The sequence below is a fragment of the Pleurodeles waltl genome, unplaced genomic scaffold, assembly GCF_031143425.1.
Source record: "Pleurodeles waltl isolate 20211129_DDA unplaced genomic scaffold, aPleWal1.hap1.20221129 scaffold_72, whole genome shotgun sequence".
Lineage (NCBI taxonomy): Eukaryota > Metazoa > Chordata > Amphibia > Caudata > Salamandridae > Pleurodeles > Pleurodeles waltl.
The window spans coordinates 816273-824873 of record NW_027150393.1 but is presented as its reverse complement, the minus strand read 5'-3'; the positions used below and the strand labels follow the sequence as shown (position 1 = coordinate 824873).

The 8601-nt window shown below is 47.9% G+C and overlaps 1 non-coding gene across 1 annotated transcript; it reads left to right on the top strand.

The window, feature by feature from the left end:
• The first annotated feature begins 7568 nt into the window (after positions 1-7568).
• On the top strand, positions 7569-7640 carry TRNAP-CGG (transfer RNA proline (anticodon CGG)). The gene has a single exon. It is a non-coding gene; the product is annotated as a tRNA-Pro (tRNA).
• The last annotated feature ends 961 nt before the right edge of the window (positions 7641-8601 follow it).

Below are 8601 nucleotides of genomic sequence, written 5' to 3'. Positions count from 1 at the left end.
ATTTTAGCGGAAAACAATCAAATCCTGCTCAAAATACACAACCCCTCAACATTTCTCATTCCACTCGAAGCATTGTTGAGCAAAACATATTTTTTGCCTCAGGCGAAAAATGGATTACAATGCCTTGGCTTCCTTCCTGCTTGCTCTCAGTGCGCCCTGTGTGATGATTTCACAGGCTTGCGTTCCTGGCATTTAGGCATCAGATATTTGTCTGTCTCTGCCCGCAGCTGTGACTTTTCAGGACGTCTGAGTGTATGCATGCTGGCTGACACCGCTGCAATTTTCACACTTACCCCTCGCATTCTGAGCAACTGCTGATCAAGTATAGAGGAAATCGGGCAAACATATGAGGGGAACTGTGCTCCTTCAGTCAAGCCAGCAAGCTTGTTTCTGTAGTGTAGTGGTTATCACATTTGCCTCACACGCAAAAGGTCCCCGGTTCGACACTGGGCATCAGTAGCTTTTGTGTTTGCTCACTAAAACCTCAGTCTCTCTCAATGCACACTTAGACAGAAATGACCTTTAAAAACTTGTGACCTGTGTAAAATGTGCTTTACTATTGCAGGACGATAAAAAGTTATCTGCATCCCTCGGTGGTCGTGCATGTGCCTTGTTTCTTGTTCTGTTTTTTTTTTTTTCTTGGCCATGTTATATTGTGGGGCCTTTAAAGCTGTGACTTTGATAGGAACATTGCAAGCGGCAGCATCAACAAATGCAGACTGAAGAGTCAGACCTGCACAATGTTTTGGCTGTCAGGATGGCCGAGTGGTCTTAGGTGCCAGACTCAAGAGAGCTTGATCTTCAGTGAAGCTGAGTCTTCTGGTCTCTTCATGGAGGCGTGGGTTCAAATCCCACTCCTAACAGGAGTGTTTTCTTACCTTAAATCTTGATCTGCTTGCTCAGCCAGCTCCTCACACCACTATCTTTGGAAGCTGCTGTGGCATGTGAGGAGAAATCCACCAACCCATCGGCTGGGCCCTCAATCAAAATTCTGTGTATTACTGGAAGGGGCATCTCAGGCACACCTTCTGTTAGAGCTGCACGTTATGACAGTAACTACCATGCTGGTTTCTACTTAAGCAGTTGATTCTATCGTTTGAAGTGAGTCTCTCCTGCCACCTTTTGGGCAAAGAAGACACTGCCCCTGCAACAACACAGGCAGACAAGCTCAAACTGGGTTTCTTGGTTAGGTGGGCGGAGCATATTGGCAATGGTGCCTCCTCGTGACTTGCAATTTACATGAAGAAGACAGAGAGGCAGCTGGGAGTAGGCAGTACCCATGAACCCCTGAACACTGTCTTGCGACTTGCCCACAATTCTGAAATGAGGCGGGTGAAAGGAGGTGATTTCCCCATCAAGGGCCATTCTGGGAAATCAGCCACCCTGCGTCTCCCAGGTGAGTGTTTCAGGCCTATGAGCCACTACTATAAATCTCGCCTGATCGAACCTCATCGAGCGCTGAGCGAGCAAGTGTGCTTGAATCCAAGAGGCATGCTTCTCTGGCTCAAGAGCTAGCAGGCCCTTCAGTGCTTCTGGTCTGGAAGTCTAAGGTGCAAGCGTCCAGGACTTGCAGAGGGTTACAACTACCAGAAAGGATCTGCTTTTCACATCAGTGCCCTAGTTCAGCTCACTGGCACAGGGCATCTTGACTACCTCTTTCCTTGCTAGAGACAAACAAAAAATCCTTGACAGAAAACATCAATTGCTATGGCACGCTTAGAGAGAGAGCCTCCGAATGGCCCTGCTTTTCTGAAAGACGCTTCAGAAGATGTTTCAAATGCCTCTGCAGCAGCTGTCTAGTTGGTATAGGGGTATGATTCTCGCTTCGGGTGTGAGAGGACCTTGGTTCAAATCCCAGACAAACCCTTACCTTTATAGGTTCAGTCTGTGTTTTAAACAGGAGTATTTCTGCTTTTCACTCTTGTAAGATGTCATGTTGCAAGTGTGCTTGAATCCAAGAGGCATGCTTCTCTGGCTCAAGAGCTAGCAGGCCCTTCAGTGCTTCTGGTCTGGAAGTCTAAGGTGCAAGGGTCCAGGACTTGCAGAGGGTTACAACTACCAGAAAGGGTCTGCTTTTCACATCAGTGCCCTAGTTCAGCTCACTAGCACAGGGCATCTTGACTACCTCTTTCCTTGCTAGAGACAAACAAAAAATCCTTGACAGAAAACATCAATTGCTATGGCACGCTTAGAGAGAGAGCCTACAAATGGCCCTGCTTTCCTGAAAGACGCTTCAGAAGATGTTTCAAATACCTCTGCAGCAGCAGTCTAGTTGGTGTAGGGTTATGATTCTCGCTTCGGGTGTGAGAGGACCTTGGTTCAAATCCCAGACAAACCCTTACCTTTATAGGTTCAGTCTGTGTTTTAAACAGGAGTATTTCTGCTTTTCACTCTTTTAAGATGTCATGTTGCAATGCAATACATGCTTTATACCTGCATTGAGACGGTTCAGCATCATGAAGGTATGCGATATTTCTTTGCAACTGCTTTTCTGTGCTGGAGCAGCAGTGCTCATAGGAACATTAAATGCACAGTGCTACTCCATGGTAATTTCGGGTCCAGTTCTGAAATCACCTCTTGGAATGAAAGTGATGCCAGTTCCTTTCTTCCAAGGCAAGAGATCGTGTTCCAGAAGGCTCAGATTTGAGCGTCATGAACATTGGCCCTCAGTCCTTGCATCCCAGTCCAATGCAGAGCCACATAAAGCAAGCAGGTGTGTCTGTTTCCATAGTGTGGTGGTTCCAGTACAATGCATAGCCACATGAAGCAAACCGGCGAGTGTTTCTGTTTGTGTAGTGTAGTGGTTATAATGCACACCTCACATGCAGAAGGTCCCTGGTTTGAAGCCAAGCAAAAACAGCAAGTCGCTGGGCTTTTTCCCAGTATTTGCATTTCCTGACTCAGCTGACAGGCAAGCTGAGATAAAAGAGACTGTGTCTATCCCTCACCATCGTGAGGTACTACGCTCCTGGGGCATCTGTCACAGCTCATCAAGAGGAGTTGCGCCAGCTTACGTCAGTCAGTTGCTCACTGTTTGACCTTTGCATTGAAGCCTGAGCCTACCGCATTCAAGCCAGCCAAGGAAGGAAGGTATGAGAGCGAAAATAGCTTTCCTGCCCTCACCAAGAACACACACCTTGAGCAAATAAGGTGCCAGACTTACAAGGCCCAATCGCCAACGGAGCATCACTTTTAGTGACGCCCCGGTGGCACTATGCGCTGCGCGGTATTTACAAGATGGCGTTCAGACACTTTTTGTGGCTTAACACCACCTTGTAAATACAGCACCTTAGCATTCAGCGCTTTCCCTGGAAGGGGCGTGCAATGTGTGTTGCTGTGAGTGTGCCACAGCAACACCATAGCATTTTGATGCTGCTCCAGATTTAGGAGTTGTCGTAAATCTGCGTCAGCGCCAAAATCCAACGACATCCCAGGGGTATCGTTAGAGTGGCGCACTGAGGAGAAATGTTTTCATTTCTCCTCGTTTTTTCTCTTTCTATGTGTGCTGCATTCTGCAGCACACATAGAAGTAAGAGCAAATCACCATTGAAGATTTTTCTTTTGGCCAGGAAGGTGTCCCTTTCTGCACAAAAACAATTTCCCCCTCAACGCAGTCATCCTTGTACCATGGTGCAAGAACGGCTGCGTTGGCGCTCAGCAGCTAATTTAGAGCTGGCGCAGGGGGAAGCACAGGGGTGCGCTGTATTCTACTAAATACGGCGCTTCCCTGCATTTTGAAAATGACGGAGCGTGGGGCTTGCAAATTTGTCACAGCGTCGCGCTCAGTAATTTTCTTGTAAATCTGGGACAAAATGTCTAAAGGATACAGGCTTTTTACGTCATGTTCGATGACGACCATGCAAATGACACTAGTCATACTGCAGAAGAGAGCACCATGTGGCGTTTCTTGCTTTGGGATGTAGTCTCCCACTCTCTGCCACCAACCCTCGGAGCAGGGTGGGAGCCGTAGCGCTTCTGTGCCCAGGCTCGTCGGTCTAGGGGTATGATTCTCGCTTTGGGTGCAAGCGGTCCTGGGTTCAAATCCCAGACGAGCCCATTTTAGCGGAAAACAATCAAATCCTGCTCAAAATACACAACCCCTCAACATTTCTCATTCCACTCGAAGCATTGTTGCGCAAAACATATTTTTTGCCTCAGGCGAAAAATGGATTACAATGCCTTGGCTTCCTTCCTGCTTGCTCTCAGTGCGTCCTGTGTGATGATTTCACAGGCTTGCGTTCCTGGCATTTAGGCATCAGATATTTGTCTGTCTCTGCCCGCAGCTGTGACTTTTCAGGACGTCTGAGTGTATGCATGCTGGCTGACACCGCTGCAATTTTCACGCTTACCCCTCGCATTCTGAGCAACTGCTGATCAAGTATAGAGGAAATCGGGCAAACATATGAGGGGAACTGTGCTCCTTCAGTCAAGCCAGCAAGCTTGTTTCTGTAGTGTAGTGGTTATCACATTTGCCTCACACGCAAAAGGTCCCCGGTTCGACACTGGGCAGCAGTAGCTTTTGTGTTTGCTCACTAAAACCTCAGTCTCTCTCAATGCACACTGAGACAGAAATGACCTTTAAAAACTTGTGACCTGTGTAAAATGTGCTTTACTATTGCAGGACGATAAAAAGTTATCTGCATCCCTCGGTGGTCGTGCATGTGCCTTGTTTCTTGTTCTGTTTTTTTTTTTTTTCTTGGCCATGTTATATTGTGGGGCCTTTAAAGCTGTGACTTTGATAGGAACATTGCAAGCGGCAGCATCAACAAGTGCAGACTGAAGAGTCAGACCTGCACAATGTTTTGGCTGTCAGGATGGCCGAGTGGTCTAAGGTGCCAGACTCAAGAGAGCTTGATCTTCAGTGAAGCTGAGCCTTCTGGTATCTTCATGGAGGCGTGGGTTCAAATCCCACTCCTAACAGGTGTGTTTTCTTACCTTAAATCTTGCTCTGCTTGCACAGCCAGCTCCTCACACCACTATCTTTGGAAGCTGCTGTGGCATGTGAGGAGAAATCCACCAACCCATCGGCTGGGCCCTCAATCAAAATTCTGTGTATTACTGGAAGGGGCATCTCAGGCACACCTTCTGTTAGAGCTGCACTTTATGACAGTAACTACCATGCTGGTTTCTACTTAAGCAGTTGATTCTATCGTTTGAAGTGAGTCTCTCCTGCCACCTTTTGGGCAAAGAAGACACTGCCCCTGCAACAACACAGGCAGACAAGCTCAAACTGGGTTTCTTGGTTAGGTGGGCTTAGCATATTGGCAATGGTGCCTCCTCGTGACTTGCAATTTACATGAAGAAGACAGAGAGGCAGCTGGGAGTAGGCAGTACCCATGAACCCCTGAACACTGTCTTGCGACTTGCACACAATTCTGAAATGAGGCGGGGGAAAGGAGGTGATTTCCCCATCAAGGGCCATTCCGGGAAATCAGCCACCCGCGTCTCCCAGGTGAGTGTTTCAGGCCTATGAGCCACTACTATCAATCTCACCTGATCGAGCCTGATCGAGCGCTGAGTGAGCAAGTGTGCTTGAATCCAAGAGGCATGCTTCTCTGGCTCAAGAGCTAGCAGGCCCTTCAGTGCTTCTGGTCTGGAAGTCTAAGGTGCAAGGGTCCAGGACTTGCAGAGGGTTACAACTACCAGAAAGGGTCTGCTTTTCACATCAGTGCCCTAGTTCAGCTCACTGGCACAGGGCATCCTGACTACCTCTTTCCTTGCTAGAGACAAACAAAAAATCCTTGACAGAAAACATCAATTGCTATGGCACGCTTAGAGAGAGAGCCTCCGAATGGCCCTGCTTTTCTGAAAGACGCTTCAGAAGATGTTTCAAATGCCTCTGCAGCAGCAGTCTAGTTGGTATAGGGGTATGATTCTCGCTTCGGGTGTGAGAGGACTTTGGTTCAAATCCCAGACAAACCCTTACCTTTATAGGTTCAGTCTGTGTTTTAAACAGGAGTATTTCTGCTTTTCACTCTTGTAAGATGTCATGTTGCAATGCAATACATGCTTTATACCTGCGTTGAGACGGTTCAGCATCATGAAGGTATGCGAGATTTCTTTGCAACTGCTTTTCTGTGCTGGAGCAGCAGTGCTCATAGGAACATTAAATGCACAGTGCTTCTCCATGGTAATTTCGGGTCCAGTTCTGAAATCACCTCTTGGAATGAAAGTGATGCCAGTTCCTTTCTTCCAAGGCAAGAGATCGTGTTCCGGAAGGCTCAGCTTTGAGCGTCATGAACATTAGCCCTCAGTCCTTGCATCCCAGTCCAATGCAGAGCCACATGAAGCAAGCAGGTGTGTCTGTTTCCATAGTGTGGTGGTTCCAGTACAATGCATAGCCACATGAAGCAAGCCGGTAAGTGTGTCTGTTTGTGTAGTGTAGTGGTTATCATGCGCACCTCACATGCAAAAGGTCCCTGGTTCGAAGCCAAGCAAATACAGCAAGTCGCTGGGCTTTTTCCCAGTATTTGCATTTCCTGACTCAGCTGACAGGCAAGCTGAGATAAAAGAGACTGTGTCTATCCCTCACCATCGTGAGGTACTACGCTCCTGGGGCATCTGTCACAACTCACCAAGAGGAGTTGCGCCAGCTTACGTCAGTCAGTTGCTCACTGTTTGACCTTTGCATTGAAGCCTGAGCCTACCGCATTCAAGCCAGCCAAGGAAGGAAGGTATGAGAGCGAAAATAGCTTTCCTGCCCTCACCAAGAACACACACCTTGAGCAAATAAGGTGCCAGACTTACAACGCCCAATCGCCAACGGAGCATCACTTTTAGTGACGCCCCGGTGGCACTATGCACTGCGCGGTATTTACAAGATGGCGTTCAGCCACTTTTTGTGGCTTAACACCACCTTGTAAATACGGCACCTTAGCATTCAGCGCTTTCACTGGAAGGAGCGTGCAATGGGTGTTGCTGTGAGTGTGCCACAGCAACACCATAGCATTTTGATGCTGCTCCAGATTTAGGAGTTGTCGTAAATCTGCGTCAGCGCCAAAATCCAACGCCATCCCAGGGGTATCGTTAGAGTGGCGCACTGAGGAGAAATGTTTTCATTTCTCCTCGTTTTTTCTCTTTCTATGTGTGCTGCATTCTGCAGCACACATAGAAGTAAGAGCAAATCACCATTGAAGATTTTTCTTTTGGCCAGGAAGGTGTCCCTTCCTGCACAAAAACAATTTCCCCCTCAACGCAGTCATCCTTGTACCATGGTGCAAGAACGGCTGCGTTGGCGCTCAGCAGCTAATTTAGAGCTGGCGCAGGGGGAAGCACAGGGGTGCGCTGTATTCTACTAAATACGGCGCTTCCCTGCATTTTGAAAATGACGGAGCGTGGGGCTTGCAAATTTGGCACAGCGTCGCGCTCAGTCATTTTCTTGTAAATCTGGGACAAAATGTCTAAAGGATAGAGGCTTTTTATGTCATGTTCGATGACGACCATGCAAATGACTCTAGTCATACTGCAGAAGAGAGCACCATGTGGCGTTTCTTGCTTTGGGATGTAGTCTCCCACTCTCTGCCACCAACCCTCGGAGCAGGGTGGGAGCAGTAGCGCTTCTGTCCCCAGGCTCGTTGGTCTAGGGGTATGATTCTCGCTTCGGGTGCAAGAGGTCCCGGGTTCAAATCCTGGACGAGCCCATTTTAGCGGAAAACAATCAAATCCTGCTCAAAATACACAACCCCTCAACATTTCTCATTCCACTCGAAGCATTGTTGCGCAAAACATATTTTTTGCCTCAGGCGAAAAATGGATTACAATGCCTTGGCTTCCTTCCTGCTTGCTCTCAGTGCGCCCTGTGTGATGATTTCACAGGCTTGCGTTCCTGGCATTTAGGCATCAGATATTTGTCTGTCTCTGCCCGCAGCTGTGACTTTTCAGGACGTCTGAGTGTATGCATGCTGGCTGACACCGCTGCAATTTTCACACTTACCCCTCGCATTCTGAGCAACTGCTGATCAAGTATAGAGGAAATCGGGCAAACATATGAGGGGAACTGTGCTCCTTCAGTCAAGCCAGCAAGCTTGTTTCTGTAGTGTAGTGGTTATCACATTTGCCTCACACGCAAAAGGTCCCCGATTCGACACTGGGCAGCAGTAGCTTTTGTGTTTGCTCACTAAAACCTCAGTCTCTCTCAATGCACACTGAGACAGAAATGACCTTTAAAAACTTGTGACCTGTGTAAAATGTGCTTTACTATTGCAGGACGATAAAAAGTTATCTGCATCCCTCGGTGGTCGTGCATGTGCCTTGTTTCTTGTTCTGTTTTTTTTTTTTTTCTTGGCCATGTTATATTGTGGGGCCTTTAAAGCTGTGACTTTGATAGGAACATTGCAAGCGGCAGCATCAACAAGTGCAGACTGAAGAGTCAGACCTGCACAATGTTTTGGCTGTCAGGATGGCCGAGTGGTCTAAGGTGCCAGACTCAAGAGAGCTTGATCTTCAGTGAAGCTGAGCCTTCTGGTATCTTCATGGAGGAGTGGGTTCAAATCCCACTCCTAACAGGTGTGTTTTCTTACCTTAAATCTTGCTCTGCTTGCACAGCCAGCTCCTCACACCACTATCTTTGGAAGCTGCTGTGGCATGTGAGGAGAAATCCAC